The sequence below is a fragment of the Nyctereutes procyonoides genome, unplaced genomic scaffold, assembly GCF_905146905.1.
Source record: "Nyctereutes procyonoides isolate TBG_1078 unplaced genomic scaffold, NYPRO_anot_genome, whole genome shotgun sequence".
NCBI classification, from domain to species: domain Eukaryota; kingdom Metazoa; phylum Chordata; class Mammalia; order Carnivora; family Canidae; genus Nyctereutes; species Nyctereutes procyonoides.
Genome location: NW_026575148.1, coordinates 10186715 through 10207935, shown reverse-complemented (window position 1 = coordinate 10207935; position 21221 = coordinate 10186715). Strand labels below are relative to the sequence as shown.

Below are 21221 nucleotides of genomic sequence, written 5' to 3'. Positions count from 1 at the left end.
TTCAGGACAATAAATGAAAGTGTATGCCATGTTCAGAAATTATATTAGTGACCCAACAAAGAGCTGGGAAATTCAACACTGTGCTAGCCTTGCCTTTATTTGCTCTAAAGTGTTTTGTATGTTTTTTTATAAAGTCATCTAAGCTTTCTTTGTCTAAAGCAGGGCTGTAAACTTAGCAGAAAAATGCAGTACCCCAAAAAGCAATTTAGTTAAAACTCTGTCACACTGATCAGAACGGATCGTCTACGCAGGAACCCAACAGGCAGGATTGAACTATATCAGTTACACACCACGGAAATAGACTGAGCTGATTACAGATACACTAGAAATGGTCTTCAGAATAATTTAATTAAAGTATTTGTGTACAGTTGTGAAATACATAAAAAGAAGTCAGTAGACTCACATGTTTAATGTAGATTGTAATAATGTCTTAGAATAAATGGAGAAGCACGTCCTTGAAGCAGCATAAAGAAGTAGTAGAATTAATAAATGGAGAAGTGCATGCTTTTTGCAGGATGAAGAAGTAGAATTACTTTTATATTACAAGCAATATAAATTAGGCATCAGGGAAAAGAATATAGATGAGTTAAAAAAAAAAGTACTGGCTTTTCATTTGGACTAACTTGAGTATGTTGCTGAAATTGACAAAAATTCAAGTTAGATTTTATTGATGAAACTGAAGGCATAGGGGCATTCATGCATTGCTGGAAGGAATGCAAAATGGTACAACCATTGTGAAAGGGAATTTGGCAATATTCAGCAAAATCATAAATGCTCTAATCTTTGATATAGCCATATCTTCTCCTAGAAAAGTATCCTAGAGATAACATGCAAATTAGAAAGATATATGCAGGGATCCCTGGGTGGCGCAGCGGTTTGGCGCCTGCCTTTGGCCCAGGGCGCGATCCTGGAGACCCGGGATCGAATCCCACGTCAGGCTCCCGGTGCATGGAGCCTGCTTCTCCCTCTGCCTGTGTCTCTGCCTCTCTCTCTCTCTCTCTGTGTGTGCCTATCATAAATAAATAAAAAAAAAAGAAAGATATATGCAACTATCTGTGAATTAGACCATAACAATTTATAATAGTAAAAGATTAGAACTAACTCTTAATAGAAACTTGAGGGGCACAGAGGCTTCTGGGAGCATAAAAGATGACAACAGCAGCTAGGCCAACTTTTGAACCTGAGAGAGGTGGGAGAGGAAAAGGAGAAGGTGATTTGAGACAACTCTCTAAGCAGTATTCAAGTAGAGACCTACCTTCTCATAAAAAGATAAAATATACACAAACTACTCAGGATGCCCCTGAAGAGGTTCGCAACCATGACTTCAGGAGGGAGCTGGAAGAGAGAGAGAGAGCTGCTGCAAGAGAAAAAAATAGAGACCGTCCAACAAGAGAACATACAACCTCCTCATCGGTATCAAAGAGCCTCGGTTAGACCAGATTCCTGCTGCCAACCTTGCTGCAGATGATCCTCTAACAGATGAGGAAGACGAGGATGAAGATTTTGAAGAGGAGAGTGATGATGATGACACTGCAGCTCTTCTTGCAGAACCAAAAACAATTAAAAAAGAAAGAGCTGAAGAGCAGGCCAGGAAGGAACAAGAACAGAAAGCTGAAGAAGAAAGAATACATATGGAAAACATTTTGAGTGGAAACCCTCTCCTTAATCTCACTGGTCCATCCCAGCCTCAGGCCAACTTCAAAGTTAAAAGAATGTGGGACGATGATGTTGTTTTCAAGAACTGTGCAAAAAGGTGTAGATGCTCAGAAGAAAGACAAAAGATTTGTAAATGATACACAGCGATCTGAATTTGACAAAAAGTTCATGGAGAAATATATTAAATAATGCAGTTTTATGTGCTTAATTCAAGACTGTAAGGTGTAAAAAAAAGAAACTTGAATAAGTTATTTCATAATCATATAACAAAATACACATATTTATAAAAGTAATAATGATTAACTAGTATATATTGCTACGGAGTAATTGTTGGTATGTATTTCTAATAAGTTGGCAAAGGAGAGAAAATTTCCATAGTATGCTACCATTCATCTAAAACTAGTATTGTTCTAATTATATTAATATTGCTATCTTTTTAAAATGGAAGACTAACTCATCAATATTTTTAAATCCTTAGGAATGTATTAATTTTGAAAAATATCACTGATAACTTATGGAAGATGCCATATAACTAACTTATTATTTTATAAAATTGGATGATGGAAAAATATCAAGCATTATTTGCTCTTTTTTATGGATTGTAACTCAAAGTAACAAAAAATTAATGGGGGAAATTTTCTCTTCATAAATGTATTGAGGCCAATAAAGAAAAAGATTAGAATTAGAATATCATGATTTTGCAATCATTGATGAAATAATTACAGCTGCCAAAAGAAGAAAAATCACACAATGGGTCCTTTATAATGTAAGTAATCATTATCACCTATAGAAGGAATCTTTAAAATTATAAAACCCTTTACCTAATGAAACCTCTAAATTGACCAGCATAACATCTTAAATAACAAAGAAGGATGCCCACAGACTATAAGCAATTTTGTCAAGCAATACTGTCATTTCAATATTAAACTGCAAAAAAATAAATAGGCGAAAGGAAGCCCTAAGTTCATATAGAGCGATTGCATGAACCAATTTCAATGCATCAAGTTTACTGTAATCATAGTCAAAGAAAGTAAAAGAAAAGAAGAAACAGAAATTTGAGCTTCTTTTATTTAATAATATTAAGAACTTATTTTTTAAGGATGATGGTGGCATTATTGGTAATTTCTTTAATATTTTTTAATTATTAGATATAAGTAATCTAAGCATCTGCTTCAAAACGAAATAGGGATAGATGGATGGAAAGTAGGGTGATGAAATAAGATTGCCCAAGAGTTGCTAGTTGCTTAAACTTAAGTGCAATGGGCACCTAAGAGTTCATTATACTATTATTTTGGGGTTTGCATATGTTTGAAAATTTTCATAAAATAAAAATTAATGTTGGTATAGATGATGAACCCTCTAATCTGGACAAGCCGTCTGCCATGTCTGAATAGCATCTCCTGTAAAAGGAGATACCGTTTTTAGAAGGTGGTTATTTGATAGGCTAGATCATATAATGCTCTTGTTATACCTTAACCAAAGTCCACTCAATATAGATCTTTGGCATCTGACATCGAACTTAACATAAACCTGCATGTTTCGTACAATGTTAATACTACCTCATAGGTCAATAGAAAAACAAAAGCAGAGAAACTTACGCACATGTTATGATCACTCATGTCAAGACAGAACGCTAAACCTCAAATTGAAATATTATTTTATAATAGTTTAAAATTCACAAATGTACTTGAAAATTACTCAAAATGTATTTGTTTTTTAAAAAGATTGTGTGTATGTATGTATTTATTCATTCATGAGAGACACACACAGAGAGAGGCAGAGACATAGGCAGAGGGAGAAGCAGGATCCACGCAGGAAACCTGATGGAGGACTGGATCTGGGACCCCGGGATTACACCCTAAGGCAAAGATGCTCAACTGCTGAGCCACCCAGGCACCCAAATTACCCAAAATTTAAAGACGCTTCTACAACATGTAAAACTTGACAAATGAAGAAAAGAAGCAAGAACCATGAGTAGCAAAAATTTACTTGTTGCGTTTAGCTATATCATTTTGCAAAGTTCGTATTTGTATCTCTGAGAATTATCTGCGAGTTCTTATAAATACCAAAGCTGTGTATGAGGCACAAACTTTCGATGTAAGCTTTACTCCTGTAGGAGAAAAGGTACCGAATGCCTCTGAAGTACAACATGTATTTCAAGCTAAGCTCATTGTACCATCCTTAAAGAATGTAACTCTGGGGCTTGTTAGGAGGGATTGGAACTGTCAGAAAATTTTAATGGGCATGGAGACAACAGCAGGGCAGATTGTGGCTCACCTTGTGACATTTTCACAACAGCTCATCATAATTATAGATGTAAAAGGTGCTTGGTCAGTCAATTCCATAAATTATCGGCAGAAATGCCAAGCAATATCCTGCTGTACCTCCCTCGAGTGACCTGAAGCCGGATGCTATTCTATATTTTCCATCGATCATTTTGATAGACAGTCACAATTTTGTTTTAACCTAAAATCTTTCTCATTTCCTGTGACCTCAAGCCACACACACACACACACACACACACACACACACACACACCCTACTCCACCCTTTAAAAATCAAAAGAATGACTCCTCCAAGATTATTTTATTTTAAAACGATAAAAATAGTAATAGCTAAAGAAAAAAAAAAAATGGTGTGTGCTCAGTGTCCTGCTGAAATCACCTCGGAAATGGGCCAGGTAGGGGTAATGACATTTTGGTTTTGCCACTTGTAGGAGAATATGAATTTTTGACAACTCTTTAGCTTTCCCTTTTGTCTAATGTTCATGTAGGTCTTTACTGTAGCAACCAGTTGCAGTTAAGTTTCCTAGTTTAAGAGAGGAAGGATGGGCTATTTTTAGGAGGAAATGTAGCCCACCAGAAGGGTCAGAACTAAGAAGTAGACAGGTCTGTGCTGGACCAAAAGGTTCTGAGCAGGGCAAGGTGGGAGTCAAATTAAAAGGTGGAATACAGGGCAGCCCAGTGGCCCAGCGGTATAGCGCCACCTTCAGCCTAGGGCCTGATCCTGGAGTCCCTGGATTGAGTCCCACGTCGGGCCCCCTGCATGGAGTCTGCTTCTCCCTCTGCCTGTGTCTCTGCCTCTCTCTCTGCATCTCTCTGTATCTCTCATGGATAAATGAATAAAATCTTAAAAAAAAAAGGTGGGGTACACCCAACTTTGCCCCATAACTAGTTGGGTCTCATAACCAGGTAAGCAATAAGCAACGTCTTGGCAAAGGACATTTGAGGCTAGAAGACTAAGTCATTAAATAGACCAGATGCAGAGGCACCTGTAAGTGACATATCCAGTGGCCTGTTTGCCTAATAAAGGCTGGGAATGAGGTAGTAATGTTATAATTGTGCTGAAGGTGAACTGTCATAGATTTTTTTTAGTTTTACTCTTTCCCAGTCTCAAGTTGAAAATGTAGTTTACTAAGAAGAGGGAGGGAGGGAAAGAAAAAAACTGTAAACAAAACAAAACATGATAAACAAATATGGATGAAGTCGTTAAAGGAGAAAAATGGAAACAAAGACAAAAGACAAATAGGTAATTCCAGACAGAACTATAAAATTTATAGACACTTTGTTTACAGAATTAACAGACTCTGTGATAAATGTTTAATACACATTATATCTTTAATCTTCCCAATGCATTTAATGAAATTGTCATATTTTTTATACGAAATTATTTAGGCTTAGAGAAGTTCCATGATTTGCAGAAGATCATGCAACAAGTTAGTAATGATTCTAGAATTTAAAACAAAGCCATCTGACTCTAAAGGTGGCCTCTTTATCACTCTTCTTTGTAGAATTCAGTGAAGACAGCTATCAATATATGATGTTTAAAATTTTAGTAGTATGGCAAAAGTTAATGTAAAGCCAAAACAGATACTAAATTTAGCATAAAAATACAGAAATAAAAAAAATACAGAAATACATTAAGTTACATACAAAAAGGTGACAATTTGTTAAAACATTACTAGTTGTATTGTCTATGATGATTTTAAGGCTCTTTTATTCTCTTCCTAATTTATATTTTTCCTAATTTTTAAAAATTTACTAGAATGACCTTCCTTACTCTTATAATAATGAAAAAAAAAATATGCAGCAATTGGTCCGATGTCTCTAAATTACACTCACTTAGATCAATTTCAATTGATGCAATGCTACCATTTCTCAATTTTATTTATTTACTTATTAAATTTATTAAAGTTCACTACTTATTTTATCCAAGGTCAAACCAGTCTTTTTGGAAGCCTTTTGATTTAAATATAGAAATTTATTCCCAAATCTATATTGTCCCTTTATCTCCTCAGAAAGTCTTATTCTCTCCAAGAAACATTCTTTTCTTCAATTCAGTATGTCTAAGATCAAAATCAACATTTTTTTTTTGAAGATCTATTTATTTATTCATGAGAGACACAAAGAGACAGAGGCAGAGGGAGAAGCAGGCTCCCTGCAGGGAACCTGATACGGGACTCGATCCCTGGACTCAGGATCACGCCCTGGGCCGAAAGCAGATGCTCAACCGCTGAGCCACCCAGGCACCCCAAAATTCAACATTTTTAAAACCAGTATCATCACATGTCTCAAGGTCCCTAATGCTGGTCATTTCCTAATGCAAAAGCACTGGGACAATTTTAAAGAAAAAAAAACTTAATCCTTTGACATTCAACCAGTCTCTGTATTTTTTTTTCACAATTTCATTCATTTTATTACAGTAATTACTTCAGGAATGAGCAAAAGCTAGTCTCCAATTCTTATGGAAGTTTCCTTTAAATTATCTGCCACATGTGTCCCTTTCTTCTCACTCTAAATGTCACCACTTTGTTTCATGTCCTTGCCAGATTGGTGTCAGGTATGCATTCGACACATTTCATACATGGTTCTCAAAAATTATGTTAAAGCACTTCCTTCACCATGGTCCTTCCCTATGGTCACAGATGCTTAAATGCTTTCAAGTGCCTATTGACTCTTCATCCAGGTACTTAAGCTTCACCTCCTGCCCCACTCTATTCCTACCAATTCTTTTGGTTTCAAATGCCACTACTTACCAACTCGGAGCCAAGCTCCACCCTCATTATCCATGTATTTCACACCTCTCTGGTCAGTTTAGTCCTAACTGCTCCTTAGAGATTAATTTATACTTCAGCTTCTATAAGGTCTTACTACGTATGAAACCTATGACAATATAGATAATAACGTGTCTTCCATTGAAGCCTAGGCAATCAAGAAGGATATTGTTAACACTATCAAGATGCAGGAGGAGGAGGATCCTGTTAATCCTTCCAACAGAGGCAGACAGTTTAACACACTAATTGATTTAAGCAAGCTACATAAAAGCCAGAGTCTATATAGTTAGAAAGAAATATATTGAAAAGTACTAAAGCATAAGTGGCCTTTGGGTAATTGAAGATCAGATCCATCTTATGAACTGTTTCAAGGTTCCGTTTCAAATAAATATGTTTGTCTCAATAAGGAAAGTGTTGAAACTCCTATGTTTCATCAAGGATACACAAAAACAATATTATTCCAAGTTCCTTTCTCTACATGTTTAAAGAGACTATAAAAGACAAGGAATACTGTTTCAGAAACATGCTTATCTCTAGCACCTGCTCATTTCAGTCACTGCTTTGATATACAACTCAACACAAGAAAGACAGCAGAGGCGTAATACATTGTGGACAAATAATTCATAAAGTGGCTTTGTAGAAATACAGCTTGCATCAGAGGCAAGGACAGAAAACTAAATACAGAATTCTCCTGCCTCACTGTCTCTCTTTATCATGCTCTTAGAAGGTCAAAGCAAATGTATTCTTATTTTCAATCTTATTAATAATATAAAAAAGTTTTATATTTTTTTATCCTTCATCTTCCATGGGAAAATGCTCACTTTTCTCTGTCAGTCAAGTTTTGCCTTATATTGAGTCCAGCAACAAGTTTCAATTTAAATAGCTAGTGAGGGGCACCTGAAGGGCTCAGTCAGATAAGCATCTGCCTTTGGTTTAGGCATGATCCCTGAGTCCTGGGACTGAGCCCCGCATCAGGCTTCCTGCTCAGCAGAGAGCCTGCTTCTCTCTTTGTCCTTCTCCTCTGCTTGTGCTCTCTCTCTTTCTTGCTCTCTCTCCCTCTATCAAATAAATAAATAAAATCTTAAAAAAAAATAAAAATGAATGGCTGGGTCGGTGTTCATTAAAGCTCTAGGAACTTTCAAATCATCAGATAAATTGCAGAACATAATAAATTTTGAGTCACTTTAGTAACTTTCATTTTAAAAAAATATAGCACCATGCTATATATATTTTTACTTTTTAATAACTTCATGTGTTTTGTGGTTCTATTTTCTACTAAAAAAGTGAATGTAGGCAGTTAACATGAGTCAAGAATATGATTTTCAACATAGAATTATGAAATCTCATGAAACTTAAAATTATATGCTTATTATCTCAGCAAGGTTCCATTTTACTTCCAAAGAAATATTTAATACTTTTCAAAATGTGCAATATTTCAGACTATGAGTTCCTGAAAAAATTAAAGAAGTTATGTCTCTTATGCCTCAGCTATCAAACCATATGAACATACTTCCCAAACAAAGGAAAATTACAGAAAGGGCATTTCATCAGTGACATTCTAATTGTCTTTTTTTCCATGTTAAAAACACTGGAAAAAAAAACATTGAAAAACACAGAATATTTAGGCATTGCATAAAATCATAGATGTTTACGGGATAATAAAATTAGAATATTTCAGTTTGGTTTTTTGAACAATGATCTTCACTGTAAGTGGAATGTAAAACATGTAAAATGTGCTTTCATATCTCTAAACAGTCTTCATGAAAACTTCCCATGATTTTGTTCAACCTTATTTATTCAAAATAATTAGAACCAATTATTTTGTTATTTAATCAAATCATTTTAAATGGTCACATATAAGTCATGAAATAGTATACAACAGGTTTTAACAACCTTTACTTTCTTTGCTACCACAAACCCACCTTCTCAGAAATTCCCCTATCTGTAAGAGTAGAGAGCAAAAACCGTTTGGGAAACCTAAGTTCTCATCATACTAAATTCCCAGATTACCCTAATCAACAAAATGTTGGATGCTCACAGTATAGAGAAGATAGCCACAGAGAACAGGAGCACCTGGGAGCCAGGTAGCATGCAATGACAGCAGATGTGCAGGGGGAAAGCTTTGGCAGAGACAAGTGTATCCCCAGTGGCCTTGCAACATGAATGCTTAAATTATTAGGCACACCTCCTATTTGAGGCTGTGATCATTTGCCCTGGGGGCCTCTTCTTCCTTGTTTTCCTCACTGGATTCCTTTTCTGTCACTTTTCATGTTGGGATGTTTATAGGTGTTTCTTGTGAAATGTATTTGAAAAATGTAAGAATTATGTGTAGGATGCTTTCGGCTCTTCAGAGGAAAAGTGCCATAAAATCTAATACATAAATAATAAATCAACTCAACAGATGTTGACTTTTTCTTGTCAGACAGAGACTTTAAACTCCTGATTCAGAATCTCTGACAGAATAAATAAACTAAAAGTGAAACTCAATTTGTCTACCTTACCCAGGGACAAAAGATAAAAAACTTAGATTAAACAGAATTATCTATATCCTATCAAACAAGATAGGACAAGAACCATTATTCATATCTTCAAAGCAGATCTTATAATAAAAAATAATAAGAAGAGAATTTTTTTCAATTTGAATATCCTGTGCATTAAATGGAAATTAATAAACACAAAACATATGTTCTTAGACTCTGAAAATAACACATTTTTCCTTTTTCTTAACATATCATTTCTTTCCTAAAGGAAACAAAGACTGAATATTAATTAAGAAGTACTAAAATATAAGTACTAATTAAGAATCACCTTTTAAATTCTTCTCTAAAAAAAGCACTTCTTTCTGGCATTACTAGCAGAACCTTAGTCAAGAAGGAGACATAATCTTTATACCAGGAAATAGACTATACTCCTCTGGAATTTTAAGTTCAATATCTATCGCTGTTCAAAATTTATCTTCATTGCCCATGTTTCTACTTTTAGCATTATGGTGCGAATAGTTCTTATTCAAACTTGTGTATCCCTGAAAATATCACAACATAAGTTATTAAAAACTTTAAATCTAGGAAAGATTTTGACTCCTTGCTATTCAAAGTGTAATGCAAGGACAAGCAGCATAGTCATTACATTGAACTCGTTACAATTGAGAAAGTCACCCCAGATCTACTGATTCAGAATCTGAACTTTGACAAAAATCTGTAAGCAATTTGCAGGTTCATTATAGTAAAGAAATACTAATTTATCTAGTTCCTGGGGTGTATTTAGCCTTCTATCTAATAACTTTAGTGACTCCTTTTAATTATTTGTTCACAAATTTAATACAATCCACCAAATATACTTTTTTTTTTAAGATTTATTTAGTTATTTATTCAGAGAGAGAGAGAGAGAGAGAGAGAGGCAGAGACACAGGCAGAGGGAGAAGCAGGGTCCATGCAGGGAGCCTGACTTGGGCCTCGATCCCTGGTCTCCAAGATCACACACTGAACTGCAGGCGGCGCTAAACTGCTGCACCACCGGGAATGCCCCAAAATATACGTTCTTAAAAGAATTACATGGCTTCACTGAATGAATGAGAAGGATTGCTTCTGTAGATTAAATTTCCTAACAGAAAAAGAAAAAAAAAAATATATATATATGCATGAAATAGAAAAAAATGTTGGAAAAACTGTAAAATAGACCATTTCTCTTCTATGATCTGACTCCACCCTTACCAATTACCATAACCCCCACACAAATGTCAATTTCCTTTTCAACCACATTTTTCTCCTTTTATTATGCTTTTATATTGTTGTCCCCTCTCTGTAAGAAAATTAACGTATTTTTTTAAAGATTTATTATTTTAGAGAGAGCACACATGGGAGGGAGAGAGAGAGAGAGAGAGAGAGAGAGAGAGAGATGGGGTGAAGAGGCATCAGGAGGGAATACTGAAGCAGACTCCCCCTGAACATGGAGCCAGATGAAGGGGCTTGATCTCACAATCCAAGAGATCATGATCTGAGTCAAAGCCAAGAGTCCAGCACTTAACTGACCAAGCCACCGAGGTGCCCCTTGAGAGGATTAATTTAGCCAAAGTTTTGTCTAGCCTCAAAGATTTTTTTTTAAGACACTTAATATTTTGAAAAAAGTTCTCTTTCTACTCTTTTGGATTTTGTTTTTATTATACATAAAAATTCTAAACACCTAAAAATTCACAATGAATGTGAAGTGCTTAAGAATTATAGAAACATAAGCAGATTCAAGAGCCCAGAAAGAAAACTATACATATACTGTTAAATAATATTTAACAAGACAGCCAAGAACACTCAATAGAGAGAAGACACTCTTTAAATCAATGTGCTGAGAATATTGGATATTCACATGCAAAAGAATGAAACTAGGTCCATTATATCACTCACAAAAATTAACTTCAAATGTTATAAAAACTTAAATGTAAATCCAGAAAACTAAAACTCCTAGAAGAAAACACAGGGAAAAAGTTCCTTGACATTAGCCAAGGCAATGATTTCTTTGGATATGCTAAAGCAAAAGCAACAAGATAAAACTAAGGACTACATCAGACTGAAAAGCTTCTGCCTAGCAAAAGAAACAATCAACAGGGCAGCCTGGGTGGCTCAGTGGTTTAGCATCACCTTCAGCCCAGGGCCTGATCCTGGAGACTCGAGATTGAGTCCCACGTCGGGCTCCCTGCATGGAGCCTGCTTCTCCCTCTGTCTGTGTCTCTGCTTCTAGCTCTCTCTGTATGTCTCTCGTGAATAAATAAATAAATAAAAATCTTTAAAAAAAAAGAAAAGAAACAATCAACAGAATGAACAGACAACATACAAAATGGAAAAAAATATTTGCAAACTCCATCTCTGATAAGGGTTAATATCCAATATATTAAAAAAAAAACATAGACTCAATAGTCAAAAACCAAATAATCCAATTAAAAAAATGGGCCAACAACTTGAATAGATATTTTCCCAGAAAAGATACACCAATGACCAAAAGGTACATGAACAGATACAATATCACTAATTATTAGGGAAATGTAAATTAAAAGAATAATAAGATATAGCCTCATACCAATTGGAATGGTTATCATCCAATAAATAAATAAATAAACAAACAAACAAAGAAGTGTTTGCAAGGATATGGAAAAAAGGGAATCCTCATGCACTGTTGCAGGTATGGTAAACTGGCACAGCCATAATAGAAAATACTATGAGAGTTCCTCAAAAAATTAAAAATAGAATTACCATATGATACAATAATTCCACTTTTGGAAATATATCCAAAGGAAAAGAAAACACTATGTCAAAGACAACTATACTCCCATGTTCATAGTAGTGAGATCTATAATACTTAGACACGGAAAGAACCTAAATGTCCATAAATAGATGAATGGATAAAGAGACTGCTCTACACATATACACTGAAACATTATTTAGCCACAAAAAAGGAGATCCTGTCATTTGCAACAACATGGACAGAACTTGTAGACATTAGGCAAGTAAATCATTCAAACAGATAACATGACCTGACTTACTAAATATGGCAAAACAAACAAAAAATTCATAGAAAAAGAAATCATATCTGTAGTTACAAGAGATGGGGAGTTGGGGTGGAGAAACTGAATGAAGAAACTCAAGAGGTACAAATTTTGAGGGGGAAAAATCAAACACACATCACCAATTTTAAACTAACAAAGCAAAAAAAAAATAACAAAGTCTCTGTGTGTTTTTTACTGTGAAGCCACATTTTTTAATTTATTGTTTTTTCTCCTTTTGTTTTTAACTTTACAAAAATAACTCTAAGCAACTAAACAATTTCTCAGCTGGTCTTGCACGATGTTATATAAGGGTAGCCATTCTACATTACTTGAGTTTTTGATTTAACATTATGTTCCTAAAAGCCATTTCCCTATTTATATTAACTGTAATAGAGTGATTCTTATTGCCAAATAATTTCCCAATCTTCTTTTCTATTGTCTTGGGTCTACTTTGAGTCTTCAGTTGTCATTACTGGCACTGTCAGCAACATCACTTATACTGTGGGCTGGTGCATACACAACACTTCCAGAACGTATGCCTAGGATAGAGTTAAGGGTTGTGGACAATACAACTCTTCACAGTGCTAGATAATTATGCTTTAAATTGGTTATTCAGATTTCTAGCTTCTAAGAACCACACCATGGTCATCAGGGAAGAAAAAGCTTCTGAACAATCAGGTAGGAGTAGAAAGGTAGACACAAGTCAGGAAACATTAAAAAAGGCTTGTTGAGAGGAATACTGATAATCTTTGTTTAAAAGAAAGCATCCCATTTGTCCAGGAAAGTATTCCATACCCCTAAGAGGTTATCCTGAAGACTCATAACTAGCCCCTAGTTCCGGAATAGGAAAACACGTAACAATCTCTTAATAAATTCAAGGTTCAACTTTTAGAATGTATGATGTGAATTACTGTGGGTGATGGAATAGCAGCTTTCATCACACTCTTAAAGCTACATATTCATTAGGCTAATAGACACGCCTTCTCAGTGATTCATGGAAACCCTTGAGGGAGACAGGCAGGGAAACAAGCCTTCCTGATGGGCATGTGTTAATGCTACAGTCACTATCTTTTAAATGTAGTTGAAGGTATATCGTTTCAATTGTTTAGCACTTCACAAATGTATTAGGAAATGTGCACATGTGCACCTTGAAGGACTTGCTAAAATAGCACTTACCATCCTGAAGGAAAAAATCTTGAGCCATCTAGACAACAGGTATATTCTCATTAACTTGCTGTAGTAGTGAATTAAATTGGAATGCCATTTGGAGGTGGGTAAAGGATCGAAACTCTGATGTTGTTCTATATGGGGCCTGGACTTTTTCCTGCATTATAAATTTCACAAAGAAGTTAGTACACAGAATGAGAAACAGCTCCAGTATAAAACAGAGTATGAACAAGGCGATTTTTATCCTATCAACTCTCTTTTACATATGCATGGCACTGAGTAATTCCTGTATTAGGCCAGGGAAATGGGATTTTGGAGACACAAGGATCTCTTCCAGATGGGGTTAAAGAGTACAAGTATGTTGAGAAAGGACTTTATTGATCGTGAGGCAGATTTGTCCTTGTTGGTGTTGGTCTGTGGCAGGTCAAGCAAGTAAAGGTTAACAGTTGCAATATTAGGTAGATTTAATTAAATTATATCAAGTATTACCTTTGTAATCATTCATATTGTAAGGATGACCATAAAGTAATCCTAGTTTTAATATACTAAACTTATAAAAGCCATGAATTTAAAGTTATCTTAGATGTTTTAATATTGAAAACAATTTATTAAGATTTCACTTAAAAAATCAAAGCCTAAATGGATTATTTGTATCATTGGCAGGATCTTTAGAATCCTAACTACAATTCCTTTTGAATAGATTCACTTTTTTTTTTTTATATTCTTAAGCCCGCATAATTCTTAGGATAAATAATATTTTATACCAGTGAATTTTCTACATTTCACTTGTTGCCTATCTCTGGGTCACATGTGTGTGTTTTAACTGCTATTTCCCATGATTTAGAAAATACCTTAACTAAGTTAATATTTAATAGTTTCTATTTTCTTCATTTATGCAATAACATAAATAGACAAGATTATTAAATGACTTGATTTTAGAATACTTGAAGATTCATGGCTTTTTAGATCTAATTTGTTTGAATGGACCATGGCTATTTCTTTTGAAGTTCTAGTTCTCACACTTTGGCCTGAGAGAGCTCCATTAATGTTGGTTTCTATGATCCTTTGACATGATTCCATTAATATTTAAAAGCCTCCTTGCTTTCAGACACAACATGATTTTCCAGTCTCATTTATACCTGCCCTCCCCTAACACCTTCAAGGAACTCAGGTTCATTTTAATGGAAAAATAAACAATCAGAATCTGGACACTGAGGTAAAGTCTTTTAGTGGACAAAGAAGACTTGACTTTTTTCTTAGAAAGACATGCATCCATACTGATACTGCCAATTAAATTTTAGTAGTACACAATCACCATTTAGATTTTTAATCCTGTATTATATTTGTACTTTTCCTTTAATACTAAAAAAATCTCACGGGCAGCCCGGGTGGCTCAGCGGTTTAGCACTGCTTTCAGCCCAGGGTGTGATCCTGGAGACCTGGGATTGAGTCCCATGTCAGGCTCCCTGCATGGAGCCTGCTTCTCTCTCTGCCTCTCCCTCTTTCTTTGTGTCTTTCACGAATAAATAAATACAATCTTAAAATATATATACAAAAAAATATTTTTATTGAATGAAAAGTCATTACCCATTTGTTTTATCTGATAATCCAAGAAAAGAGACCTAAAACTGTATGATATTAAAGTAAACAATTCAATAACAAAGTTCAAAATTTTTTCTACACGGTTTCCTTTGTTCTTAGGAATGTAGCTCACTAATGTTATTTTATCAATTTACTTTGTTCAAGAATTGCTCTTGAACTCTCATTCTGGGCACTTATTTAAATACTAATTGATGGTCAGTTTGGTTCCATTTCTTCAGTTCAGTTCCAATTTCCAAGTGTTGGCATTCTTCTAGTCACTAGTGTTTTCTTGGAAGTAGAAACATCTAGAGAAAAGAACCTTTTCTTTGTCATGATTAAAAGCCAGCAACTCAGTCTCCAAATTTTGTTTCATGGTTCATTTCATTACCATTACCTAGCCCAACGATAATGACTTCCTACAGTTATAGGTGCAAGATTAATATGTATGATATCTACCTGGATAAGCCATCTCTACCTCCTATTGTTTAATTTTCAGTATTATTAAAATACATATATGCCCACATACTTAAATTTTAACTCTACTGAATGCCCGCTGATCTTAAACTTTCTCAATTTATCTGGCTTCTTTTTCTGAGCTACAAGTTCTTCTTTTTATAATGAGTATTTTTTTAAAGAATATATTATATAGTTTCAAACCAAAGATTTACCTCACATAAATCCAAATATTCTTTCAACAATAGTCATAGACTTTAATTTGCCTGCAGGGTGATAAGAATGTATGAATAGTGTTGGAATCCCATTTGATTACCAATAATTACAGGCATTTGACATTTTTGTGAAATTTTCTTTTGATTCATCATTAGAATGAGCTTTACTTCATACATATTACCAATACCCATTAATTACTAACAAACTTAGAGCAAAGCTCCAATTTTAGAAGAACTTTGCCTAAGTACAAACATCTATTACCTTATCCATATAAATTCAAATTCCCAAATCCCATTAGGGAGGCTAGGAAATACAACAAATGTTTATCAAATAAATTATAATTAATTTTTTTAAAAGCCAGAAAAAAATCATCAGAAATTATCATTTAAAGTGTCCAAAATTTCAGGTAGAAAATTGTAATCTGTTTTTCTTCACAATTATATGAACTAATCCTACTAGAAGTGATGTATAAAATATTCTAGTTTTCACAATTACAGTACATTTAAATTGTATTGTTTCAATTTCATTCAATTTTTTAGAGGAAAAATCATTTCATCTATAAAGCAGATATTAACTTTCAAGTTAAAATAGAGCTGTTTACAGTTATACATATTTAAATATAAGCTTTTTTTTAAAATATAAGCTTTTATTCAATGCCTTCTGATAGATGAAGATTCTTCATTTAAAATATAATTAATCCCCATATTACTTTGTAATCTATCCTCATTCTGAGGACAGCATTCCAATTTGATCTATTTCTAATTGCTCAAAAGTTAATGTTAATAATTTTTGCCTCAGAAAGAATCACTGTCCAGACAATGAAGTGTGATGGTCTTCACTGAATACAGATCATTTTTTAGACTCTAGAACTTGTTCTAGAAGAATACATCACCTGCATGTTCTAAGTTACTATTTCAAAGGCTATGAGACCTTAATAATAAAACCTTGGTGCTCGAGCAGCCTGGGTGGCCCAGTGGTTTAGCATTGCCTTCAGCCCAGGGCTGGATCCCAGAGACCTGGGATCGAGTCCCACGTTGGGCTCCCTGCATGGAGCCTGCTTCTCCCTCTGTCTGTGTCTCTGCCTCTCTCTCTGGTCTCTCATGAATAAATAAAATCTTAAAAAAAAAAAAAACCTTGATAGTCAACAACCTGTTTAGGCATTTTGATAAACACCTCCCAACATCTTCAGAGAAATCAGGAAGCCTATGCACCTTTGGTACAAAAAGTTAATAGATCTAAGTATAACAAACAGGGTTGTTGAGGTTTGCTTTTGCATTTTTTAGTGGTTATTTTTTAAATATAACTAGTTACTACATGTTAATGACTGCATCTTTTTGCTCCTTTTAATCTTTTATAGGAACATTTCTAGTCACAAGGTCTCAAACTTGATCCACCAGAAATACCAAACTATTTGTAGTTTCCCAAACTCATCATCATGTGTCAGTCTCTTATGCACAGGTCTTTCCTAAATCCATTCCTTATCTGCCCAACAACTGCCATCTTCTACCTCAGTCATGCTGAGAGAAGCTCAAGTTGTGTATGCTATGACTGGAGACACCTCCAGGAGGTTTAGCTGCTCCAGAGGATGATATATAGTTGGTCTGAACATGTCAGAGTTCTCTTTTATCACTTGACTAGTGGCCTAAGCTATCTCCTTCTCCTTGGCTTAAGGTTGGGCATATGCTCCTGTTCTGACTAATGAGACAAGGTAAGTGAGCCATAGAAAGAAGGTTTCTTCACAAAAACAAAAATGAGATAAAGAGGAAACTCTTTATCTCTCTAGTCTCCTACTCCTATTTCAAAAGTATGAAAAGTGTGGTGTTTAGAGATCCAAGAGTCATTTTGTTGTCAAGAAGGGAGAAGAAAGATAGAAGAAATGTCATCACGGCTGCTGTAAACAATCTAGTCCTAAATTGCTTAAGTTTCTGTGATTTAAAAAAAAAAAATTCCCCTCTTCACTGAGTGCCCTGGTACTTAAAATTGAATAAAATCTTAACTCATTCATCTTTAAACCTTGTTGAAACATGCTCTTTTCTATGAAGTTAAACTGGATCTCAATATTTTTTCCTTTTTAACAGGGTAAACAGCTATTTACTCATAATTCCTTGTTATTTAAATATACTTTAGGTACTTATTTGTCAAATGTACCATATTTTCCTTATTATTTTTAAATAACTAGAGTATAGGTTCTTCATGTTCAAGAAATATAATGCCATTCAAATGCTTGACCTGAAATTGAACTTAACTGAACCTGTTCTAATACAAGTTGAAGAAGACATTATTACAGAACATTCTACCAATTAGGATGTGCTCATGCTTAACATAAAAGGAAACTCTGACCTCAAGTAGTTTAAACACTAAAAGATTTTATATCAAAAATTCCAAAATTCCATAGGTAGGCCAAGTCCCTTGGAACCAGAGCTCTGGCTCATCTTATTTTCTATCCCTTGGTTCTTATCTCAGCATGTTGGGATCATTCTCATGCTGACAGCATATGGCTATAGCAGTTCTAGTCATCATATCCAGATGAAACCTTCCAGCAGGCTTTCTCATATCTCATTGGGCATAATTCCATCACATGCTCATAGTTAAGCTCAATTGTTGGCAAGGAAAATAAAAATACTATAATTTGGCTTACAATAATCAAGACTCATAACCTGGGGCTTGAGTTGGGATCAACATCCCCCAAAGCATATGTATTCAGAGGAAAATGTACACACAGATAAAACAAAGGATATGTTAGGAGAAATATGTATGTTCAAAAGATTAAAAAAAAGTGTTATTCATGATCTGCAAATACAACCATGTAATTTTGTTCTATGTGATAGCATGGAAAAAACGTATTTTACAAAGTCTTTAAATTTCCAGTAGACTTTCATTTTTATTTTATAAAACAGTATTACTTTATCAGTATAAAACTCATCTATATTGAAGATTATAAAATTGAAGAGATTATCACAACACAAAATGTCAGCAAGTAGAATTACAATTTAAAAGGACCAATTTGATATATCATGCCATAAAGCTTTCCTTCTTACTATTTTATCAGTAATATTATGATCTGAAAATCAATATGAACAAAACTAAATAACATTTTACAAACCGAAGAAGAAAATGTATATCAAGCATTTTAATAATTATGAGGAAATATTTATCATTAAAAGAAAAAGTCAATTATTAAAAATTATTCAAAACTCACATTTTATGACTAAAATCCAAGTGGCATTGTCATCTTTTGCCTCATAGTAAAAAGTAATATACTGATGCACACTTATTTTTAGCTTATCCTCCACATACACTTTTCATTTGTTTTTGCTTCAAGTTACATCATAGGATCCAAGGACTAATTAAATATTAAAATATGTAAGTGTGAAAAAATCATTACAAATACTCAGGAAAAGCATATATAGATAATGCATAGTCAGAAAAATAATTTTTGCCCTGATTTTTAGAACATGAGATCTAAATCAAAGGAGTAGGTTTTTATTTAGTGGACACTAATATATATAAGAAATTATTCTGAATGTATAACTCCAACATTAAAAAAAGACAGTCTTTGCACCTTTTATATATATGTCCTTGTTTTATTAGCCTACATTTCAAAAAGACACAAATATAACAAAAATTTGTGGCTTATAGCAAAAATAATTCTAAAAAGGAAGTTCATAGAAATAAGTGTATAAATAAACAAGAAAAACATCAAAAAACCAACTTTATATCCCAAAGAACTAGAAAAAGAATCACAAATTAAGCCCCAAGACTAGAAGGCAATAGAGAAGATTAAAGAAACTAAGAATTGGTTCTTTGGAAAGATAAAACTGACAACCCTTTAGCTAAACTCACCAAGAAAAAAAGAGAAGACTCAAATATAATCATATTTATTATCAGATATTAAAGATATTTGTTTAATCAGATATTAAAAAGGAGACATTACAACCAATACCACATAAATACAAAGAATTATAAGAAACTACTTTAAATAATTATATGTCAACAACTTGGAAAATCTAAAGAAATGGATAAATTTCTAGAACTATATAACCTATCAAGAGTGAATTGTGACAAAATAGAAAAACTAAATGGACGGATTACCAAGAAGGAGATTGAAACAGTAATTCAAAACCTCTGAAAAAAAAAAGTCCAGGACCAGAGAGCTTCCTTGGGAAATTCTTCCAAATTTTCAAAGAATACCAATCCATTTCTAGCTCTTAAAAAAAAAAAAAAAAAAAAAAAAAAAAAAAAAAAACAAAGGACGAAAATCTTCCAAACTCATTTTATGAGGTCTGTATAAAACTTATACCAAAACCAGACAAGGATATCCCAAGAAAATTACAGCCAATTATTTCTGATGAACATAGATGCCAAAATTCTTAATAAAATATTAGTAAACTGAATTCAACAATAAACACCACTCTCAAGTGAGATTTATTCTAAGGATTCCAGAATGACTCAACATCTGCAAACCACTCTGTGTGTTACACAACATTAACAAAATGAAGAATAAAAATCATATGAACCTTTCAATAGACACAGAAAAAGCAATTAACAAAATTCAACATCCATTCATGATAAAAACTCAACACACTGAGGTTTGGGGAAACACATCTCAACCTAACAAAGGCTATATATGACTAATCAAAATCTAACACCATACTCAATGGTAAAAATCTGAAAACCTTTCCTTTAAGATCAATAATTAGACAAGAATGCCCACTCTGGTCACTTTTATTCAACATATTATTGAAAGTCTTTGCTAGAGCATTTAGGCAGGAAAAAGAAGTAAAAGGCATCCAAATGGAAAAGAAAAAGAAAAACTGTCACTATCTGCAGATAGCGTGGTACTATATATAGAAAATCCTAAAGAGCCCATCAAAAAATTGTCTGAACTAATAAATTAATTCAATAGAGTTGCAGGATACAAAATTAATATGCAAAAATCTTGTGTTTTTATACATCAATAACAAACTATCAGAGAAGTAAATAAAATAATTCTATTTACAGTTTCATAAAAAAGAAATAAAATGCCTCAAAAAATTTAAACAGAGATCAAAGATATGTACCCTGAAAACTGCAAGACATTAATGAAGGAAATTGAAGACACAAACAAATAGAAACATATTCCATGCTCATAGATTGGAGGAATTAATATTTTTAAAATATCCATATCACCCAAAACAGTCTATAGATTCATTGCAGTCCTAATCAAAAAAAACAAAAGTATTTTTTTTTCTTTTAGCAAATACTTTTGGCTTCTAAGTCTAGTTTCTATCCATCACCATCTTTGCTTTTGTCCACTTTTGAATTTTCTGTCTTGTTAAAGTTCATTCAATCATATTATATTTACAATAAGTTTTTCCTTAAAAAATAAATAAAAATGCAAATCATGTTTTTTATTTCATTAGTGCATGAGATTTTTGCCTACATAAAAATATTAACAAGGAAATTGAGTTAGAAAATTCATAACACAAGAGACATTCATTTATGTATGTATCTATAAGCACCCATTTCATCATTTGGCAACTTCCCCTTTCTAATACTATTATCTATAGTTTCATCTAAACAAGG

General features: G+C 33.7%; 1 pseudogene; it reads left to right on the top strand.

Annotated features, from left to right (window-relative positions):
* The first annotated feature begins 1149 nt into the window (after positions 1 to 1149).
* On the top strand, positions 1150 to 1845 carry LOC129501691 (spliceosome-associated protein CWC15 homolog; annotated as a pseudogene).
* Positions 1846 to 21221: the final 19376 nt, after the last annotated feature.